Below are 24904 nucleotides of genomic sequence, written 5' to 3'. Positions count from 1 at the left end.
AGACCACTTAGAAAGGTGAAAGGGCCAACAGAAAGCAAAACTTGCATTTATCATCCCTAATTTTGTATCCCTAAAACCATGCTGAACTAGTGAGTCAAGGATAAAAAGTTTTCACATTCAAAGAATTTTCTTAAAATGACTTTTGTGATAATAAAGAACTAGAAACAAAGTGGGTACCCAGCAAATGGGGACTAGTTAAAATAATTGTTAGGTCACAGTATCAATGATCCAGACTTAGAAAGGAATTCAAATGTCAAATAGTCCAACTTTTCCATTTTGCAAATGAAGAAACTAAGATCCAGTAGTTTTAAGTGATGTGACAAACATCAAAGGCAGAATTTGAACCTAGGTTTTCTGCTTCCAGAGTAAGAATCAGGAAGTCAAAGAATAAGAGAAAATGGAGTTTTAATATACAATTTAAAAAAAAAAAACAAATATTAATCATTTAACAATAACATGAAAAAAGTTGTATGAACTGATCTGGAATAAAGTAAGCAGAACTGGGGTAAACACATATAATGACTACAATAACAGAAACCAAAAGAATAAAACAAAATTCAGCACTACTACACAATAAGAAATAACAAATATTAATCATTTAAGAGTAATATGGAAAAATTTGAATGAACTGATCTGGAGTAAATGAGAATAAATATGTACAATGACTACTACAACAGAAACCAAAAGAATAAAACAAAATTGATCATTACTACACAATAAGAAATAACAAATATTAATCATTTAAGAGTAACATGGAAAATTTTGTATGAACTGATCTGGAGTAAAATAAGCAGAACGAGGATAAATATGTACAATGACTACTATAACAAAAACCAAAAAAATAAAACAAAATTAAGTACTAATTATAATATTCAAACTTGACCCTGGAGAATGACTGAGAAAATGTCTCTTTCTTTCATTGGAAATGTGTATAATTGTGAGTACAGAACATTTCATATACTGTCAAAGAAAGTTATATCTTTGACTGGATTTGCTTAACTGATACTCAGACATTGTTATCAGTGGGGGACAGGGGCATGTTCATAAATTTTTGTGATGTAAAAACAAAAGTCATCAACATTAAAACTTTTTTAAATGAAAATAATTATTTAAAAAACAAAAACACACTATCCCAAGAAGTACCATGCAGTATTTATACATTTGGACAGGTCCGTGAAATTCTTTGCATCTTTAAAAGACAGCACACTGTGGTAGATAAACCATCAGGAAAAGCAGGTTCAATCCTGTCATTGCCATTTACTATCTCTATGACATTTGTCAAATCAGCCAAATTTTTGAGTCTCATCTGGAAGAATAGAATGATAAAATTTGTTCTCTCTACGATACTCAGTGGCTGTGAGTCAAGAACTGTGGAAACCCTTAGCATGATACAGATATAAATTATTGTTGATCTATAGCAGCACTTCTTAAATTTTTTCCATTTGCAAACAAAGGAATCAAAGTTATCTATACCCATGTGAAAAATGCTCTCAATCACTATTGATTGGACAAATGCAAATTAAAAACTCTGAGGTACATACCTACTAGATTGACTCAAGAAATTTTTATGTAACCCTGAGAATATAGGTTTATAAATAGGTAAATAAATCAAACTGTTAATAAATCATAATCTTGCAAACCTCATATTCAGTTATGTGACCCATATGTGGTCACAACCCATAGTTTAAGAAACTTGATCTAGAGGATCTCTCTTACCAAAGTTAACCTATAGAATTTTGGAGTTAGGAGAAGAACTCGGGAGACAATCTAATTCATACTAAAGCCACATGCAGCCTGTAGTACTCCCTAGTATGGCCAGAACAAAATTAATTTGAAACTGGAAAATATTTAACAAAATTAATAAAAATACAATCAAACATAAATAACATGATCATTTTTAAGTTGAGGCAATATGCAGCCACAGGGATCCTTATGCATCAATTACTGGCTTCTATTTTTATTTGAGTTTGACACTATTAGTCTAATTTACTCACACACACACACACACACACACACACACACATACACACATATATATATATATGAATTTACTCTGCAACAACCCTATGATGTGGCTACCAATCTTCTCTTTCAGATCTCCTAGAAAAGAAATGCAAAAGATAAGAATTTGGAAGAAGACTCTGGACTTTGAATGTTGGATGACCAGTAGCAAGTTCAGTATTTACACTTCTAGTTGACTTACGTTCTTAGGGAATAAGGCCAGGGTAATACACAAGCCTTTCTTCCTAGGGTCAGCTGCCTGATTTTACCTTCTTTTCAAAAACTAAATATCGTAAACTTACTGAGTATGAATCAAGTCAGAGTTGGTTATATTTGTTTATCCATATATGCCTAAAGATACAGCCAGTTTATATTTAATATACTTTAAGTAATCATAATTCTCATTAATCAGTCAGATTTGTAAGTATGGGAAACTCAGCATAAGTAAACTTGGTCTTATTTTGTCAATAAATGAAAAAGAGCAAATTAAATTATGGCAGAATTTCTTCCCATGTAATCCTTTTCCTTCTCCCCTTATGCATACAAACAGCTAAGGCATAGATAGCATGAGATGATATATCCCCATGGAATTTGGTGCAATATTTTGTCATTCTGATTGAAATGTGTGTTGTCTGGTCCCCATAGTTTAATTTAGAACAATTAAGGTTCAGGGTACATAAGCTAGCAAAGTACATTACAAACAATGACTGCAGAATAAACGGCAAATCAATCCACACTAAATCACCTTGAAATCTCTGCAAAGGCAACAAAGCAATGAAGACTGTTGGGCCTTTCATGAAATCAACCTTCCATATTTGCAGCAATATGGATCGCCATTGTTTAGTTATATAATGATTTTGTCAAAATGGCAAGATCCTCCCATACATGAAATAAAATCTTATAAGTTATAGAGTGGAGGAAAAGAAGAATTTTAACAAAAAATATAGTCATTTTGCCCAGAATTTGGAATAGGAGGAAAAAGAGGGCTATATTTTTTCAGTTCAGAAAGCAATCTGGTTTACCAGTTTAACTTACAGAAAACCTGCCTTCCTTATTATCTTACTTATAAAATCATAAAAAGAAGATTGAAAAGGATCTTCAAGGTCATTCAACTTAATCACATTATTTTACAATGAGAAACTGAAAAACAAAGCATTCACATGACTTTTTCAAGGCGTAACATGTACTAAGTGACAAAGTCAGTATTATAAACAAGCAAATAAGTAGTTCCATGGATAGAGTGCTGCACTTATAGTCAGGAAAATGGTTCAAATAATGACCCTTTACTAGCTTTGTGATTTGGGCAAATAATTTCCTCTTCCTCATTTTCAGGCTCCTCATCTATAAAATGCAGATAATGATAACACCTACTTCTACATGGTTGTTTTGAGGATCAAATGAATACTATTTGCAAAACATGAAAGCACTATTTAAATATAAGGTTTTATTGGTAATAGTATTCAAGTACAGGACACTTAATTTCAATCTCTGACACTCTTTCCATTAAACTGTGTTATCTCTCTTAGATTATTTCCTATGCAATATATTATAATCAATCTAATTTTATTATAAAATGTCCTTAATTTTTTATCTGGCATCATGTAAACTTGATATAGGTACATGATTTGAAGCAGCTGAGGAAAAGGAGGAAAAGAAGAAGAAGAAATAAACATTTAATTTACTAAGTGGCTACTATGGGCTAAGCACCCTACAGTTAGGAATTCTATCTTTCCAACAGCCTTAGATGGCAGGTGTTACTATTGTCCCCATTTGTATAAGAGAAGTTTGAGACCAAGATTATGTGACTTGTCCAAGATCATAAAGCTAGCAAGAGTTTGAGGCCATATGTAAATTCAGGTTTTCCTTACTCCAGACCCCATACTCTATTGACAGTGCCACCTTGCACAAGTAAATTTATATGTGTATTATGTATATACATATACAAATATTTGGTTTTGTGAACATGTAATAACAATGACCACAGAAGGCATCCCCTCCAAGGCAATGTCAAGAAAATCAAAAGAAGAAAAGCTACAATGAGTCCCTCACTAGGTTATCACTGGAATGCAGCACAGGTTCACTATGAACAAATCCTGCCACACTAACCTCATTTCTCTTTTTTGATGGTTTATCAGAGAGTCAGAACACATTTTAATCAAACTACTTTAACAAAAGCTCTAAGATTTACACTCTCCTTGATTTCCTTTCTTCCATTACTAGACTATAGTCCAAGCTATTCTATCTAGCCCCAGAACCCTTCATCCTGAAAGTTCACTTTAGCCCCGTATTTTATATCTTGGAAGTACTCTTTGCCCCTGATGCCCATCCCTCTGATTGGAAGATTCTTCCCAGACTCTCCATTTAAGAGAGACACGCAGGACAGCCAATATCTTCCTTTCTCAACAAGCTTCAATCTGAATCACCATGCCCCGGATGCTAGTTACCTCTGTCTTCTCTCATTCAGCTTCACCATTAGAATATAAACTCCTTAAAGCAGAGACATTCTGCCTGTATATAAATTTAGAACACAGCACAGTGTGTGACTTATAGTAAGTATTTAATAAATATTACTAATATATTGGAATGGAAAGAAATGTCTACATAGTAAGAAACTCACAACCTCTTGCAGTAAGAAAGATAACTGGCTCTAGAAGAAATCTGAACATAGAAAAGAGACATTCATTATTGACCTAGAGTCACCTTCTACTCCTCTGTTTTCCCTGAGTGTGAGAGTAAAATTGCATTTAATCCAGCCCTGAGATTCAATCATTATTAGTGATGATTGAAACCATCTCATAATCCTATGACGCAGAACGTAAAATACAGTGTTATGCTGTGGAAAGAAAATCTGTTTGATAGCCATGTGGAAGAAATACTCCAAATCACTAATAGAGAACTACAAATTAAAGCACTCCTGAGATTCTGCCTCATGTCCATCGGATTCACAAAGTTGACCAAAAAGAAATTGAAAATTTGAAGAGGTTGTAGGGCAAAAAAAAAAACATATTGATTCACCGTTCATGAAGACATAATTGGTTAAGACACTGTGGAAAATAATTTGAAATGATGGCCCAAAGGTTACTAAATTATGCATACCCTTTAACCCAGTGTTACAAAAATACTGTCTTTATCCAAAAAAAAGGTCAAAGAAAAAGCAAAAGTATTTATATGTACAAAAATATTTATAACAGTTCTTTTGTGGTTAACAAAGAACTGGAAACTAAAGAGTCTTCATCAATTGGGGAATGGATGAATAAATCATAATATGGAATATTTTCATGATATAAGAAATAACAAAGCCAACAGTTTCAAAGAAACAAGGCAAGATTTACATAAACTGATGCAGAGTGAACTAAGCAGAACCAAGAGAACAATTTATACATTAGCAACAACTTTATAAAGACAAACATCTTTGAAAGTATTAAGAATTCTCATTAACTCAATGATCAATCATGAATCCAGAGGATGAATAATGAAGCATGCTATCCATATTCTAACAGAGAAATGATAGACTACATGTAGAATGAGATGCACATTTGGCAAATTGCTGATATGAAATTTTTATCTGTTTGATTGTACTTGTTACAGGGGTTTCTTTTTTCTTCTTTTTTCCCCTACAGTTTAGATTAGAGTAATAGAATGGAGAAAAATCTTCACTTGTTCCTACCTTCCCTTCATTATCATTTTCTATTTCTCTCCCTTTCATAGCCAAAAACTTAAATAATTGACTATACTTGTCAACTTTCCTTTCTTATCTCCCATTTACTTCTCAACCTCTTGCAAATCTGACTTCTGATTTCATTATTCAAATGAAACTATTCTCTACACCTCACCTTCCTAAACTGTTTTACAACCTTATATGAGGTCATTTAACTGAATATAGAGTCATGAAATTATGGTTTATTATCAGTAAATGTCTGATTTATATACTTATTTTATATATTTATACACCTAAGGTCACATAAAAATCTCTTAGGCAAAACAAGGTCATGAGTGAAAACAATTTCAGAAACTGTTCTACACAGCCACCAATAAACCTTTAAATATCCAGTGTGGTGACCCTTTCTCAATCCTCCTCTTTGACTTCTTAGTAGTATTTCCCACTGTTGGCCATATTTTTATCTGAGACTGTCCTCTCTGAGTTTTTATGTCTTTATATTCCCCTTGTTTCCCTCCTAGTTTTGCCTGCCCATTCTTTTGCAAAATCATCATCCATGTTCCAGCACCTAAGTGCATGGACCATCTTTCCCTGCAAACTTTGTTTTCTTCTTAACTTTCCTTTTTCTGTTAAAGTCACTATTATTTTTATATTGTAGATTTGAAAATCTCAGAATTATCTTTCACTCTTCCTTTTCCCTCTCTCCACATATGGAATCAGTTACCAAGTCTTTCTGATTCTACCTCCACAATATCTATTCTATCTATCCCATCCCTCCATTCACATAGCCATCATCTTTCAACTACCTTTTACACTTCTCCCTTGGATTATTGCATTAGTTTCCTAACCTATCTCTGTCTCAAGTTTCTCCTCCCTCCAAATAACTGCCAAACTTTTAGTCCCAAAGCCTGGTACTGATCATGATGCTTCCCTGCTCAAGAAAGGAAAAAGAGAAGGGAATTAGCATTTAGGTAATGCTTATTACTGTCCAGGCACTGTGCTAAGCACTTTACAGATATTATCTCATTTGATTCTCACAGTAGCCTTAGTAGAGAGGCAATTATATTCACTTTACAGTTGAGGAACTATTCAAAGAAAGGGAACTTAATCTCCATTTGGGACTGCCAAGTTAGTATCTAAGGTTCAAGTTGTGTTCAGGTCTTACTGTGTCCAAGCCCAGACTTTTATCCAGTGTGCCACCAGCTACTTCAGTGACTTATAAGACTTATAAGTGGCTCCCTCTTACCTCTGATATAAAATACAAAATCCCTCTTTGCGTTTTTGTGTACTCTGCATTCCAGCTGAACCACAATGTGTGACATCTCCATAGGCCATTCCCTGAGTCTTGGAATGGACTCCTTTACTTTTACCTCATAGAATCCCTAACTTTCTTCAAGGTTCAGATATTACATCCTACAGGAAGGCTATCTGTACCCTCCTCCCCATGACCACTGAAGTTTTACCCATAAAATTATTTTACATATGTTTTGTATTTATTTATCTTTATATATGTTTCTCCCAAATAAAATGAACACTGCTTGAGGGTAGAAACTATTTAGTTTTTTTCCCTTTGTATCCTCAGTACAAAGTACACTGCCTGGTGCACAGTAGGTGCTTAATAAATGCATTGCCATCCTTACTTATGACTGATTTGGCCTCAGGCTGTCTGACTTTTTTAATGCCTTCTTATTTTTCTTTTAATACTTGGTGGGGAGCAGGTATTAAATGGAAGGCTGGATAGTTTGGGAGTCAGGAAAGGCTATTGAGCTGAGGAAATTAATGCCCTTAAGATGTTAAATAACTCAATCAATATCACACAAAGGAGTGATCTCAGAGCAAGGCTTGGAATACACAGCCTAGTATTTCTATTCCATTGCTGATTGAATTTTCTAAGGTGACAGTGGAGAATTCTGATAAATCAGTTTTCTCATATACTATAGATAGGTAAAGGGAGGCAAGATGGTATAATATAAATGTGAAGAAGAATGTGAAGAAAAAGGGATCCTGCTTCCAGACAGAGTTCTACCACTAACTAGCTGGATGACCATGGGCCAGTCACAACCACTGACCCTCAGATTTTTTCACTTGCAAAATGAGGTGAACACTAAGATTCCTGCTAAAGTCCCTGAGAGACAGAAAGAAATACAACAAGGAAGAAGATAACTCGTCCCAGATACTGCTATAAGTATTATTTTTGCATGACTCCATTCTACCTACAACAGGAACTAAATTCCCACTTGCCTGACTGAGTGATCCTTCCCTTGAGCTGTGGAGGTATATCCCCAATTGGAGGAGAATCCTGAAAGGGCAGTCAGTGGAATTGTCTGGACCTAGGCTCTTTGAAGTCTCCAGGGTATCTAACTGCTTCTCCTCTAGCTTCCCCATACTCATTCTCAATCTTCCTTTCTTCAATTCCTCTCTCCTTCCATTTTTTTTGTTCTTGTTTGTCCTTTGTTTTAGACTCATGACATCAGGGAGATAATGCCATGGCAAGAAAGTGAATTGAATGAACTGGATTTAAGTGAGGGAGGTCACCTACCTCATTTTCCCCTCCAGTCATTTGGGTCCAGTGGCCAAATATAGATCTGGACAAATGGGGATGGCCCTGCATGCAGTGGGAGAACCTGGAATTTTTAACCTGAAGTCTTTAATAGGTCTCAGTCTGACTGAGGCTACACCCATTAAGTGATTAAGGCTAGGTAGCAATTGAGGCAAAGAATCTCCTCTTTCACCTAGTCAAAAAAAATGTTTTTTAATAAATAAATCTAGGAGGAGAAGACCTTCAAAAGAAAAACCCTTCCATTTTCCAGATATAGGAAGAATGTAGCTAGATGAAGAAAATGATTTATCAATTATCCAAAGAAATGTTTTCATTTTTCAAAACACAGAAAAATTGTGGGGGAGGAAATTAAAAGAAATAATTTCTAAACATCAAATAATCCCAACTAAGTCTCTTTCATTTCTTCTTTTCACTAGGTAGGTATCTCTGATTCTGATTTACCATTCCATTTTAAAACAGCCATACAGCTTTTTTTCCTTCCAAAGCCAGATTACCCTTAACTCAGGCAGCATATAGGTGAACTTCCTGGTTTAAAAAAATACTATGTAAATGAAAGGCATTTATCACTAGTATTGGTATTAGTTTTTGATGCTATAACAAAGAATATGACTTGGAATCTAGCCCAAAGAAAACCAATAGGAATTATGCAAAGAAAAGTGGCACTGTGCGATTTGCATGTTCTCACATTGATTTCTGTAAGTCCCTTCCATCTTCCCAACTTTAGGATTGGGCTGATATTCTCTGAAGTGCTCATTATGGAGATAAGCTGCACAGTGAGGTCCAGTTCTCACCTACTCTTTCATGACAGGACTGAAACGTCAATTGAAAACTTCATATAAATTATCACAAGAGATAGCTAAAGTTAATCTTCCATCTCTTATAGTGGATAATAATGTTGACCAAAGAAGATAATATATATATATATATATAATATCCCTTTTCCTTCTTTATTTTGATCTGCCAAATTATGTATGAAACACACATTTAACATATATTTAACATATAACATAAAAATTCCTTTAAAGAGGGCTTTGCTATGGTCTAAGAAAAAAAAAGTTTATTTGCTTTAAAATAGAGTTAAGTTTTCTTCAACGATGTTTAGTCTCATTATTCACTGTTCCAAGAGAACTTCTGCCAAATTATTCTCTTCCTTTGTAACTGAGAGAAGATAAGAAATTATGTGCTTTGAGGCAAGCAAGGGAAAGTCCTTCCCAGTTATTTTGATGGGGTGATGCTTATAACAGTTAACACTGTTGAGCTAAGAAAACTAATTGCACTGAGATAGAGAAAATAACCAACATCATCCATCCATTTTGAGCTTATCATAGTATAAATGTGAAGTGTTAGTCTATGCCTAGTTTCTTCTAGACTATATTCTCACTTTCCTAGTAGATTTTGTTAAATATTGAGTTTTTGGTCCAATATCAAAAATCTTTGGGTTTATGAAATACTAACTTGCTGTTTATTCATTTATTTCTATATATTGTATACCTAATCTTTTCTACTGAAAAACATCTTTATTTCTAACCCAGTACCAAAGTATTTTGATAGTAACAGCTGGAGCTAGTCTTGGAATTCACAGCCTAATATTCTTATTCAAGGTCTTTCAGTTTATCAAGTGACATGAAAGAACCCTAATAAATCAAATATATTTCAGGTATATTTCATCTTAACAGTTTACTAAGTGACATGAAAGAATCCTAATAAATTGGATATTTCATATATGTTCCACATAAAATGCCTATGGAACATCCAATTGCATAAGCAGGTAAGTAAAGAGTCAGAATGCGATAGTGGAAAGTCAATAGGAATACATAAACAAGAGACTTTTCTAGATTTAGTTCTGCCTCTTAGAATATATGCAGCCTTGGGGGGGGAAAGCAACATACACTGATAAAGTGCCCACTATGTGCAAGATGCTGTGCAGGGTGCTAAAGATATAAGGACTAAACAAAAAGCAATTCCTGTCTTCAGGGAACTGTTACCATATTGTACAAACCTTGAATAGCTATGAGAGAGACAGACAGACAGAGAGACAGAGACAAAGACAGAGATAGAAAAAGAGAGAGAGAGAGAGAGAGAGAGAGAGAGAGAGAGAGAGAGAGAGAGAGAGATTAGTTGAGGAGTAAAGGGAGGAAGTGAAAGTGGTTGGGAAAATGGGCCACTTGATTACTTAGAATCAAGTAAACAATTCTAAGTAAACAAGAAAGATTTAGCATTTGAACTGAACCATGAAGGAAATTAACAGTCTTGGGAAGTTGAGTGATGAGGGGCTCACATTAGAAAGATACAACATTATATGTGCAAGGTAAAGAGTGCAAATGGAATATTAAGTACAAAAAGCAAGTAGATCAGTTTAATTGAAATACATGGATTAAGGGAATAATATAAAATAACTCTAGAAAGATTGGCTTAAATTCCTGAGCCAGATTGTTCCAGAATCTAGCTCCAGAAAAGCCAATCTGAGAAGTTTGTTTTATCCTAGCAGCAATAGGGAGCAATTGAAGATTCTTCTTTTTACTTTTTATTTTTAAAAACTTCTATTTTTCCAAATACATGTTAAAATAGTTTTCAACATTTACCTTCACAAAAGCTCATGTTCCAAATTTTTCTCCCTTTCTCTCCCCTACTCCCTCCCTTAGACAGAAAGCAATCCAATATAGATTAAAAATGCACAGTTCTTCTAAACATATTTCTATATTCATCATGTTGCACAAGAAAAATCAGATTAAAAAATGAAAAAAAAACAAGCAAGCAAACAACAACGAAAAAGAAGTGAAATACTATGCTTTGATCCATATTCAGTCTTCATAGTTCTCTCTCTGGATGTGGATGGTGCTTTCCAAAGTTATTGAAATTGCCTTGAATCACCTTATTATTGAAAAGAGCCAAGTCCATCACAGTTGATCATCACATAATCTTGTTGCTATGTACAATGTTCTAGTCCATCACAGTTGATCATCACATAATCTTGTTGCTATGTACAATGTTCTCTTGGTTCTACTCACTTCACTTAGCATTGATTCATATAACTCGTTCTAACTCTTATGAAAGCAGTCTACTTATCGTTTCTTATAGAACATAACATTATATTACATTCATATACATAACTTATTCAGCCATTCCTCAATTGATGGGTATCCATTCAATTTCCAGTGCCTTGCCATTACAAAAAGGTCTGTTACAAAGATCTGTACAGTTTATGTCACAAACCCACATTTTTGCACATGTGGGTCCTTTTCCCTTTTTAATTATCTCTTTTGGATACATACTCAGTAGAGGCACTGCTAGATCAGAGGATAGGCACAATTTGATAGTCTTTTGGGCAAAATCCAAATTGCTCTCCAGAATGGTGAGATCAATTCATAACTCCACCAATAACGCATTAGTTTCCAGTTTTCCCTCTTCTCTTCCAACATTTATCATTATCTTTTCCTGTCATTTTAGCCAATCTGAGAGGTGTTAAATGGTATCATAGGGTTGTTTTAATTTGCATTTCTCTAATCAATAGTGATTTAGAGCATTTTTTCACATGACTAGAAATGGTTTTAATTTCATTGTCTGAAGAATGTCTGTTCATATCTTTTGACCATTTGTCAGTTGGGGAATGGATTTCATTCTTTTAAATTTGAGTCATTTCTCTATAAATTTTAGAAATGATGACTTTATCAAAAAATACTGGATACAAACATTTCCCCCAGCTTTCTGTTTCCTTTCTAATCTTGCATGCATTGGTTTTGTGTGTAAAAATTTTTTAATTTAATACAATCAAAACTATTTATTTTGCATTTTGTAATGTTCTGTAATTCTTCTTTGGCCATAAATTCCTTCCTTCTTTACAGATATGATATGCAGACTATTCCTTGTTCTCCTAATTTGCTTATAGTACCACCTTTTGTGTCTAAATCATTAAGCTATTTCAAAATTATCTTGATATGGGGTGTTAGAGGTTAGTTAATGCCTAATTTCTGCCATACTATTTTTCAGTTTTCCCAGCAATTTTGTCAAGTAGTCAGTTCTTATTACAGAAGCTGGAATCTTTGGGTTTATGAAACATCAGATCACAATAGTCATCAACTATTGTTATGTTGTGAACTTAACCTATTCCACTGATCCACTGCTTTATTTCTTAGTACCAAATGGTTTTGAAGACTACCATTTTATTATATAATTTTAGGTCTGATACAGCTAGGCCACCTTCCTTTGCATTTTTTCCATTAATTCTCTTGAAATTCTTGACCTTTTGTTCTTCCAGATAAAATTTGTCATTATTTTTCCTGACTATAATTTGTTGGCAGTTGGTTGGTATGGCACTGAATAAGTAGGTTAATTTATGTAGAATTGCCATTTTTACTATATTAGCTCAGCCTACCCATGAGCACTTGATATTCTTTCAACTGTTTAGTTCTAACTTTATTTGTATGAAAAGTGTTTTGTACTTGTGTTCATATAGTTCCTAGCTTTATCTTGGCAGATAGACTCCCAAGTATTCTACAATTATTTTAAATGGGATTTCTCTTTCAATCTCTTGCTGCTGGACTTCATTAATAACATATAGAAATGCCAGTGATTTGTGTGGGTTTATTTTATATTCTGCAAATTTGCTAAAATTGTTCATTGTTTCAAGTAGTTTTTTTTTTGCCTGATTCTCTAGGATTCTCTGAAGTATACTATCATATAATCTACAAAGAGAAACAATTTTGTTTCCTCATTACTTACTCTAATTCCTTCAATTTCTTTTTCTTCTCTTATTGCTAAAGCTAATATTTCTAGAAGAACATTGAATAATAGTGATGATAATGAGCAACCTTGTTTCACCTCTGAACTTATTGGGAATACTTCCAGTTTATCCCTGTTACATATAATGCTTACTGGTGGTTTTAGTTAGATGCTTACTTATCATTTTAGGGAAAACTCTTTTTATTCCTCTGCTTTCTAGTGTTTTTAATAGGAATAGGTGTTGTATTTTGTCAAATGCTTTTTCTGCATCAATTGAGATAATCACGTGATTTCTGTTAGTTTGATTATTGATATGGTCAATTATGCTGATAGTTTCCTGGTATTGAATCAGCCTTACATCCATAGGACTTATACTACTTGGTCTAAATCCTACTTGGTCATAGTGTATTATTCTGGAGATAAGTTGCTAAATCTCTTCACTAATATTTTATTTAAGATTTTTGCAACAGTATTCACTAGGGAGGTTAGTCTATACTTTCTTTCACTATTATGTCCCTCCCTAGTTTAGATATCAGTACCATATCTGTGACATAAAAGGAATTTGGTAGGACTCCTTCTTCCCCTATTTTTCCAAATAGCAACTGAAGATTCTTGAGAAAAATGTTGAGTGCCATGGTTAAGTTTATGCTTTAAGACATTATATTGACAATAGTGTGGCACATCTTCCCAACCACAATATTCTCCGAGATGATGCTCCAGAAGATACTGCATGGCTGTGAATCAGAAAATGCCAGGTCCAAGAATTAAAATTGAAAGTCACTGAAAGGGTAAAGAGGAGAAAAATGATGCATGTGAACAGACTATAAGATATTACAATGTAAATACTACACTAGAGAAACACATGAATCATATCATCTGAAAAGTGTTTGAGTGAGGAGAGGGGGGAAAAAATGGGTCCGCAAGATAGCAAGAACAGGAGATGAGTAATAGGCATTCCACATGCTTCGTTTTTGTCCATGAAATGTCAGGTGATCTAAAGAAAATCCCTGAGAACATTGGAGAAAGCCATTGTGAAAAATTTATGGGAAGACTTGAACAAAAAGAAAACATAGGATAAATAGATAGGTTTCAATCTGATCTGTATCACTTGAAAGAACTCCCATAAGGTCATAAAATCTCAACATCATCAAAATAATATGGGAATGGATTGGAGAGTCAGTCAATAACCATTTGTTAAGGGCAAGTACTGTGCAAAACACTGAGGATACAAAAAGAGCCAAAACAGAGTGCCTACTTTCAAGGATTTTACATAACGCAAACAACAAGCAGACAAATATATATGTATGTGTGTATATGTATATGATTTAGTTATATATAGAATAAATAGAAAATAATTAACAGAGGTAAGTGCATTTGAATTAAGAAGAATTATGCAATTAAGCCTTTCATCTTCTTTTGGAAGATGGGATTTTAGTGGAGAAATTAAAGAATTCAGGGAAACTAGTAGGTGGAAATAAGAAGAAAAATGAGAGAAGAAAGAATGAAAGCAAGGAGACTAAATAGAAATATATTGTCAAAGTTTGCTTAAGAACTGATGATGACCCAATGAAAGCTTAAGCTAGTGAATATGCAAGGAGATAGATGGAAAATTTCTTGTGGGTTTCAATTGACTGACAACAGAGGAAGCAAAGGAGAATGACAAGTTGGGATAATTTTTATATTATGAACCTGGGAGATAGGAAGAAGAATAACATCCTTAACAGAAATGTGGAAGTTTAGAGAACAAGTGGATTTAATTTTTTTAAGTTCTGTTTTGTTTATGTTAAATATGAATGCCTATGAGAAATCCATAGGAGGTATGAATTATATGGAAGTATCCAATATTCCAGGACTGTCTCTAAGGAGAGATTATGACTGGATGTCTATATTTGGAAATTTATTTTCACACAAATGTTCATTTGTGGAATCATAGAATTCCAGAGTTCAGAGTTTTCTCAGTGATCATCTATTGTAACCCACAATCCTAAAAGAAAACTCACTATAAGATATTCAAAAATTAATTGTCCAAGTTTTGCTTGAGATCTCCAGTGAGAAGGAAGCCATTACCTCCTGAAGCAGCCCGTTCCACTTTCAGATATTTCTAATTGCTAGGATGTTTTGCCTTAGGTAATGTTAAGCTTAAGTTTTCCTCTTTTTAGCTTTCATTCAGTTGTCCTCTGAGACCAAATAAGTTTAATTCCTCTCCCAACGGACAGCCCTTCAAATATTTGGCTATAGAGTTACTTTTATGATTCATCTTCATAATAAATGCTCCCAGCTTCTTCAAGTGATTCTCATACGGTATGGTTTTAATAAGGTCCTTCAACATTCTAGTTGCCTTCTTCAGGATGGGTTTCCAGCTAATAAATTTCCTTCATAAAATACCTTCCCAGAACTAAACACAACATTCTAGATGTAGTATTTCCAGAGCATAGATTAGTATTAGTTTTACTAATGCTTCCTGATTGCTGAAAGCTATACTTCCTAATGGAACCCAAGATAACTTTATTTTTTGTGGCTGCCCAAGTCACATTGTTGATTCACATTGAATTTACAATACACTAAAATCTCCAGATCTTTTTCAAATACACTGGTTACCTACTAATGATTCCCCTATCTTGTAATAGTAAAGTCAATTTCTTGAATTGATTAAGCCCAAGTTTCTAGCCTGTCAAGATCTTTTTAGATAGTGACTCTATCATCCAATATATTAGTATCTTTTCCAGTTTTAGAGCATGTAAAAAACTGATTCAAAATAAAAATTCCAAATAGCCCATATTAAGGGCAACTAAGTGACACAGTGGTTTAGAGTGCTAGGCCTGAAATTAGGAAGCCACATCTTCCTAAATTTAAATTGGGTCTCAGACACTTACTAGCTGTATGACCCTGGACAGGTCACTCACCCCATTTTGCCTCAATTCTTCATTCATAAAATGATGTCAACGACAAATTATCTGAATATCTTTGCCAAAAAAACTCCTAATGAAGTCATGAAGAGTTGTTCATGCCTGAAACTACTAACCAGCAATCAATATACAAATCCCTGGGCACCCCTCTGGAGACCTCCTTTCAAGTTAACAAGTGAATCCATGAGAGCTTCAAAAAATCATTTAATCTCTCTGGACTTCAATATCATCATTTAAAAACTCAAGTTGTCTTGCTAGATCATCTCAAGGATCCCTTCAAGCTCAAAAACTCTCTAATTCTATAAGCTAGATTCTATGTGAGCTATCGAAAAGGAGAACACAGTGAATGTCTTCAGAAGCAATCAGTCCTAAACACATGAAAGTTTAGATAACAATACAATTTTGACCAGTATAAAACCTCACTCTTCCTACACATAAAGGGTTAGAGTTGGAATGGACCTAGGAGATCATTTAGTACTATGTCCTCATGTCACAGAGAAGGAAACTAAGTCACAAAAAGTTGAAATATTTTTCCCAGGGTTATATAGGAAGTTGATGGCAGGTAACCTTTGCTCCAGTGATGTTGGGACAGTATATTGCCTCAAAAAAAGGATGGAGATAGAATGTAGGTTCCTTTTGTTCCATACCAATATATTTGTATTTTTTCTTAAAAACAAGAAATCAACTAAAGGTTTTTCAACTAGGAAGTAAAGCTCCGAGACTTGTTTCTTAGGAAGAGAGTTTCAGTAGTATGAAAAAAGGTTTGGAGATGAAAAGAAAAAATGGCAGAGCAACCATTTAGCCAGCTATGAAAGTATTCTAAGTGAAAGGTAAAGTATAGTGGTGTCACTATCAATGAAGAGGAGAGGATGAAGTGACAGGATTCAGTCATGAATTGGATTGGGGGGATAAGGGAAAGAGAAAAAAATCAAAGATAATTCAGAAGTTTTGATCCTGGGAATCTAGAAGCAAAGTTCCATCTCAGCAGACAGGAAAATTAAGAGGAGGGAAGAAGACAATGAGTTCAGTCTGGGAAATATTGAATTTGAGTTCCCAGTGAGATCATAGTAAATAAGAGATGTCGGACTACACTTTAGGGAAGAGAATTGGGAGTCATTCACATAGAGATGATGATTTAGCCCATGGGAGCAGAAGAGGTGATCAAGAAAAAGAAAAAAGACTAGAGGGCCTAAGAAAGAATCTTGGGGGAAACTCATACTCAAAGGTCACATAATGGGAATGAATTGCCAAAAGAAACTGAGAAGAGAAATTAGAAAAGTCAGAGGAGAGTCAGGAAAAAGCAATATTATGGAATCCAAAAGAAAAAAGCATATCCAAGAGGAGCACATGGACAATAGTGCCAAAGACTATGTCCTTCCAGACTTATGGTAGTCCTTATCAAGCTATGGTAGGTGTTCTATATAAACCAAAAAACAAATTCTATATCTGTCTCCCAAGAATAAGCCTAGATAAATATGGAGATGATCTTCTTGAGAAATCTGAGCATCACAGGACAAATTATTTTGGCCACAGAACTCAAGAGACTGCAGGAGGGTTGAATTGTACATAAGCAGAGGGACTGCTTTCCCTACTGAAATTAGAGATCTTTTAAGTATCTTTTTATAGTATCTTTTAAAGTAAAGTATCAAAATTAGTAAATAGAGTACTAGGCTACAATCTCTAATTGTTTTGAGGATGGATTATCTGGGACTCTGATAAATTTCTGACTCTGATCCAAGACTCAGGATAAAAATTTCATTGGTTATTATTCCAATATTCTCACTTAATTTGGCCTTGTTACATAAAGAAAATATGTTTTGTTGTTCATTCCTCCAGATTTAAATCTTGAAGTCATTCTCAACTCTTTCTTTTCCCTCTCTTCCCATATCCAATCAGCTGAAAGAGTCTTATCAATTTTGATTCTACATATCTTTTGTTTATTTTTTTTTTGAGACTCGTTCTCCCCATCTCACTAAGATTTGAAATGCAACTACTCGTAGGACTGATCCCACTATTAATCAGTGTAGAGGTTTTAATCGTCTTTGTTTCCAGCCTGAGCCAGTTTGTCCCTCCTTAGGTTTTGCAAGGTTCAGTGTTGAAAAATTACCCATGCATATGTTTTGTAAATAAAAAGCTTTAATAAAAATAAATAAATAAATGAACCCCATTTTATAGATGAGACAGAGAATAGAAATGTTTTGCCCAAGAATCAGCAGCTGGTAAGTGTCCAAATCAGGATTCAAATTCTAGTCTTCCAAACCAATTTTTTATCTAGATACAAACTCCTCAGCCTGACATGTATTTAGTCATTTGTGATTTGGCCACAGAACTCAAGAGACTGCAGACCTTCTCTCTTTTGCTCCTTCTACCTTCCTGTGCAAGCCTTCATCACCTCATACCTGATCAGCCTGCCTCAGGCTACCCTTCCCTTCCCATCCTTTGCTCTGCATCAAACTGATCCTCTTAAAGTACAAGACCAACCACATCACCCTCACCCCTCGTCAGTAAACTCTAGTGGCTCCCTATCACTTCCAGGGTCGAATATAAAATCCTCTTTGGGGCTTTTAAAGCTTTTCATATCCAAGACCCTTTCTACCTTACCAACAGACCTCTATCTTATTCTCTTTCACACACTCCTGGTCTCCCTGAGTTTAAAGCTGGGAGGAGATCTCTAGAAGCCACCTTCTCCAATCCCTTTATTTCTCAGATGAGAAAACTGAAGTTCAGAGGCCTGTCTGAGATCCCACAGTACTATGGAGCAGAGCTAGGATTCAATCCTAGGCACTCTAACTTTAAATCCACTGTACCATACATGCAATTAAAGACTTCCCACTCCCTGGATATCTGCATTTTGATTGTCTGTACCCTGAGCCTGGAATTCTCTCCCTCCTCATCTCCACCCACTGGCTTCCTTGGCTTCCTTCAAGTCCCAACAAAAATCTAACTTTTTGCAAGAAGCTTTTTCCCAATCTGCCTGATGCCAGTGCCTTCCCTCTCTTCTCTAATTTATCCTAAATATATCTTGTTTGTACTTAGTTTTCACATGTTGTCCCCCTAATTAGACTGTGAGCAACTTGGGAGCTAAGAATGTGAGGTTGTCCTATATCCCCGTTACTTAGCAAAGTGCCTGACACATCAGATACTTAACAAAAGCATGACTGGACTATCGTCCCTCCCTGGAATGAACTTCTTTCTCCCACCAATATCTTAGAATTCCTAACTTCCTTGGAGACTTAGATCAGTTGTCCATTCTTTTTCCTGATCCCTTTAGATGCTGATGCTCTCTGATTCTTCTTGCATTTCTTTATCTGATTACATGTTATATTCCCCACCAGAATATAAGCTCTCTGAGGGCAATAATAAATTTTATCTTTGTCTCCACAACATCTATCAAATCTTGTAAATATGAATGCTAAATAAATTCTGACAAATTAAAGTCAAGTAAGGTAAATTTAAGGGGATTGGGATTCTAGAAAAATATATAGTTGATACCTACAGAAGTTGTGTTGCCTTTTCCTATGCCTACAGTTGTCCAGAAGGCTTTCCTAGCTATTAAAATTAAGCATGAAAGAAAAATGATGAGGCAAGGGGGAAAATCAGAGGGGGGAAAAAGAAAATACAATTATGTGATTTGAAAATTCCACACCAGTGGCCTGTCAGATTCTTGATTTATGAAAAGTTTTAATGAAGTGTAAACAAAACCAAGCCCAGGTGGTATGATTCAATCAGGCCCTTTAATGCTGGACTTCTCACTGTCAGGAATCAGCGAGACAAGTGAAGAGAATACTAATTTCACAGGGGAGTTATAATAAAGCAAAAACTTCAGATTGAATTATGTAGTAATTATGAACTGCCTGGTGTTTTTTCCTAAGACCAGGGCACCTGCCACTGGGCATAATCCATAGAATATGAAGGCCCTATTGAAAAACCTGATGTTTCTGCCAAGCTGCCCTTCCAACATTTCTTTCAACAACTAGCCACACACATTAAACCACTGTGTTCTGATCCTAAATCAAACACCAGATAATTTTTTTTTCACCACACAGTGGGATGCATGACTGTGAGTCTCCCGATTCAAATTAAACTGACCCTCAGCCTATAACCTTAAAACTACTCACTATAGCAGCCAAATAATTATCACATTTCAAATGGTTTGTTAGTTTTTACAATGGACTAGGTGTTTTATTAACAGAAGTCTTTAATTATATGTGTGATACAGTGGTACAAGTTAGGGGGTCTGGGACTGAATTCTAACTGCTCCAGAATACTGTGGGATCTCAGGCAAGCCTCTGGACCTCAATTTCCCCATTTGAGAAATAAAAGGATTGGATAATGTGACTTCTAGGGATCTCTTCCCCAGCTTTAAATCTGTGCTCCTATGGACTATGTCAGAGTCCACTTAAATGGTCCTAGTTGACCTAACTGCCAATCTCTTCTCTTCCAATTGTTCCCTACCTTTCCTGCCACCCTTTTTCATCTCTATCCCATCTCTTCTGGCAGATTAAAGAGTGCAGGGATCTTTGGGTTTAGAGTAGAAATAAACCTTAGTGAACACATCTAGCCCAACTCCTTCATTTTACAAATGAAGCCTAGAGAAAGAATAAGTTAACCCTTGACCATACAAGTAGTAGTTTCCCTTAAAATGTTACTTCCAGTATTCATTCCCCTGTGGGTAAGAATCTACAATGACTACGGACTTTCAGATCAAATTCAAATGAAATTTGGCTTTCACCCAAGGCTCATTTCTTCTCCCCAACGCACAATAATCTTTCCTTTACTTTTGAGTATCCTGGCCCTTTTGTATGTCATCTGTATGACATTGGTTCAATGTTTCTCAGAGGCTTCCTTAGAATTGTGCATTTGTTATTTCATGTATGTATAATTACACATGTGTAATGGTTCCACAGAAAGATGTTTGGAGGCACCTGAGTTTTAGACCATGAACTATATAATGATTAGCTGTGTCACTTAACTAAGTTCTTAAATTCTTAGTTTAAATTCTTAACTTCTCTGAGTGAGTTGTTTCGGGGGGAGTTTTTCCAATTGAAAAAAGAAGGCAATCATATTTGCACTAGTCCCTTCACAGGATTGTGGTAGAAAAAGCTATAGGGACATCTCAAACTCAATATGCCCAAAAAAGAAATCATGAGCTTTTCCCCAAAACTTGCTACTCTTTTAAACCTCTCAATTTCTGTTGAAAGCATGACCAGGCTGCCAGTTTGCCAGGCTCATAATCCCTGAATTAACTTCATCTCCTCACTCTCTATTATCTTCATCTCCAATCAGTGGCCAAATCTTGCCATGTCCACCTCCTTCTGCATTTAATCTCTTCTCTCTGCAATCTATCCCCTACACAGTTGCCATAGCAATTTCTCTTAAGTACAGATCTGACCATGTCACTCCCCTATTCAATAAATTCCAAGGGCTCACAATTGTCTCTCACATCAATGATAATCTCCTCTGCTTGTTTTTAAGGCATATGCTATTTGCCAGGCAGTGGGAATACAAATAACAAAAAGACAGTCCATGCTCTCAAGGAACTTGTAATCTAATGAGGGAATGGAGGACACCCAGAATATGAGGGTCTGTCAAGTTGAAACTAAGCAGAGCCCCTAATAAAAATGGAGAGTTACCAGAAAAATTCTGAGATCTTTCTAAATGAAGATTTTTGGAGGCATCTGTTGCTTACCCTCCCATCAGAGAGAAGAGGCAACTGAGAGAGTTGTGAAGCTGTGGAGTATCAAAAACTGGGTAGATCTGCACAGAGATGAAATTTCAGGTGATGTTTTATGGAATATTTGAGAGTTTTCTAGAACATATTCATGAGCAAGAGTTTTACCTAACCATCTACAAAGGAAAAACCAAGTGAATGCAAAATGCCTCATCCAGATTATTAAATGTAGTTAGATAAACAACTTATAAAGCTTGTCTTCGGTATATAAACAAATAGGTTTAGATGATATAGATTATATAAATTTAAATGCAAATATACAATCTTGGACACATTAGAAATGGATGTTGGGCTCAAAATTTTAAAAAAATTTTTAAAAGAAGAAAATGGATTAGAGTTCTTTTGTAAAAATTCAAAGTTCCCTTAATGATCCCATACTTCTCAATGAAAAAAAAAGGCTATTTTTTTTAATATCAGTTTTCTACTAGTGTTTTTATATGGTTGAAAATCTTGGAATACTGAAAAACTAAAAATTAGTATCATACAGATACTAATTGGAGAAGCAAAAGAAAGGCACATAAATAAGCTACAAAACATTACAAATAAAGAAATGAAGCAAAGAACCAGAAGAAATGGCTTAAAAAGAAATGTACAATCAAAAAAAAAGATGACTGACCATATGACTAATGTGAGGGTTAACCAATGGATGGATCATGGGCTCCATAGGATTTTTGAGATTTAAAGATAAAGTAAGAATAACTCCCCTTGGGTTGGGTAGACTACTTGTGATGAATTTTAAATGGACATAAAAAAGTATAGCACAGGACAAGCAAACATGGCTGGACTGGGTTCTGTATCTTTAAAAAGTGCATCCACCTCAGTGATATCTTAGCTCTATTTGAGTAGCATAGGATGGCCAAGCATGGATGGCTTGTGATTTGCATCTTTGAAAAGTGCATATACATCAATGTGTAAAGTGTGTGTGTGTTACTTATGTAAATTATCTATGTCTACATGGGTTATCTTAAATATAGGTTATAGGATGTAAATAGATGTCCCTGAAATCTCATCCATACTTCTCCAAGGAAAAGCTTTATTCCAGCTTAGAAGGGAAAAGTCACTAGACTGACCACTCTATTCTCAGAAAAAAGGGTACTGAATTAAAATTATATCTGTCTAACCCCACCTCCCTTAATATTGCTAGTCCATGGGAAATTATTTCTTCCTTAAATTCAAGATGCTTTCCTGGTTGTAATCCCTTAAAGAGGAAGGACTGCAATTTGTATCTGAAGACTCACCCCACCCCTTCCCAACAAATACTAGTTACACAAAGACTATCACAAATAGTGAATAATAAATAAGTCCATTTATCCAAACAGATAGAAGACAGAAATTAAGGAAATTATACGGATTATAATATGTAATACTCCGAGTGAATAAATTCTTCCACTGGAAGCAAGCTCAGCTTAATTGAGAATCCCTTAATCTTATCCAAGGGAAAATTCCCGAGAAGGGAATTCTCTAGAGATGCAAGCTAGAAATCAGAAACATATTGAAATGCCAGTTCCTCTACATGTCTGTTTTCCCATTGTCTCTTCTCTTTCTCTATAGATCTTCTTATAGAAGGCCTATACTCACATGTGTCCTTTCTCAAAGCAGGAAGGGAGAAGAAAGTCTCTTTTCTCCAAAGTTCTTGCATTAACTCTGCTTCTTATGCAGGCACATATCTTCAAATTCTTATCCTTTCCATCAAAAAATAGAGTCTAAAACAAAATCATTCATGATTTAACCTTAGCTTACAAATGATTTCATAGATCCACTTAAGTATTTAAAAGTACCAAATTATCATGGTAAGAGGAATTTCCACACCTTGGAGTTGCTTATATCAATGAAATCATGGGTCTAGTTTTTGATCTTCTAGATTTTCACATATGGAACTTCAAAGGGGAAACCATGAAAAGCTAGATTGTTTCACATTTTAAGCAGAAATCTTAGTCACAGAGGCACAGCCAAAGAAGCTCAAGTAATCACATGTTTTATGATTTTTACAAAAGGTAAAGGCGCACCAAAGTCCTAATACTCATGTTCTTTCTGAAAGAAACATGCTTCCTCATATAGCATCCAAAAGACTGTATCTTATAAGCAATAATGGACTAGTCTCAAAAGGGTCCTGGATTTAGGTCAGGGAAGCTTCATAAAGTGCAGATGTTTATCAGGGAATCTCCAAGTGTATTTGAACCTCTTTGATAAATGGTTATCAGACAGAAAACAGAGCTATATCCTGTTGATTAGCTGTGCCCAGTAAAGTTTTTTTTCTTGTTATTCTGCCTGTAGTTACCCAGAAGAATATTTGTGAAAAAGATTTTTAAAAACCCTAAACCAGTCTTTCCAAACTTTAAACTTGTCATAGCATCTTAAGCTAGAAAAAGTATCACCTTTTCTTATTATTCTAAGCTCTAATCTCCACTGCATAGAACATTGGAATACTTCTGCATAGACATCCTATACACTATTTGATTCAATAGAATTCAACAATTTTCAAGCACCTGCTAGGTATAAAACACTGAAATTACTATCTGTAGTTGGTTGCATTATGTACAGTGCTAGCTACCTATGGAGTTGTTTTCCAGAAAGTATTTGTTCTCTCCCAGACCCTCCACCCTGGGAATAGTTTAGGTTAATTTGAAATAGGAGGGATTCCTCTTAGGGGTCCCAAGAGAAATGAAAGTGCTTTTTCTGCTATTGAACAAGTGAGAAATACTCATTCTAATAGAAATATACTCTTTCTTGGTGCTTGATAAAAGAAAAACATTGAGATTTGTGCTATCATATCTGAACCCAGCTTTGGTTACTGGGGAATCTTTTTTTGGATATTCCTCTTTGGATAGATGAGGAATGGTAATAATTCCTCATAATCTTCTGTGATGTCAAATGCAGAAAGTTTTATAGCAAAGGAGAAGGTTCTAAAGGAAAGTAGGATTCAGAATTCTGGCTCCTTGGCTGAGCCTTTAAAAAAAAAAGTAGAAATGATCCCAAGACTGGTATCATATTACTAGATTATAGAGAGAACTGTGGATGCACATTATCTGAGTAACTTTGGACAAGTCACTCAATCTCTCTACACTCAGTTTCTCAATCTAAAAAAAAAGAGGGAGTTAGACTTGATAGCATCTGGGGTCTCTTCTAGCTCTAAGGCTATGACCCCAGGGGCAATCCCTCTGTAAGATATAGGAAGGATGCCCAGCTTATCCAGCCTGAAGGGTAATGCTTGATATTGCTTACTGAAGACTTCCAAACAACAAAAGACAATGTCTTGATATCAGTGGGTGAGAGCTTTGAAGATGTGCAAGAGAAGGCAGTTAAAGAAATGATATTTGATGCCACTAGTG

This window comes from Antechinus flavipes, chromosome 2 (assembly GCF_016432865.1).
Source record: "Antechinus flavipes isolate AdamAnt ecotype Samford, QLD, Australia chromosome 2, AdamAnt_v2, whole genome shotgun sequence".
Lineage (NCBI taxonomy): Eukaryota > Metazoa > Chordata > Mammalia > Dasyuromorphia > Dasyuridae > Antechinus > Antechinus flavipes.
The sequence above is the reverse complement of the archived record's forward strand: the minus strand, read 5'-3'. Positions refer to the sequence as shown.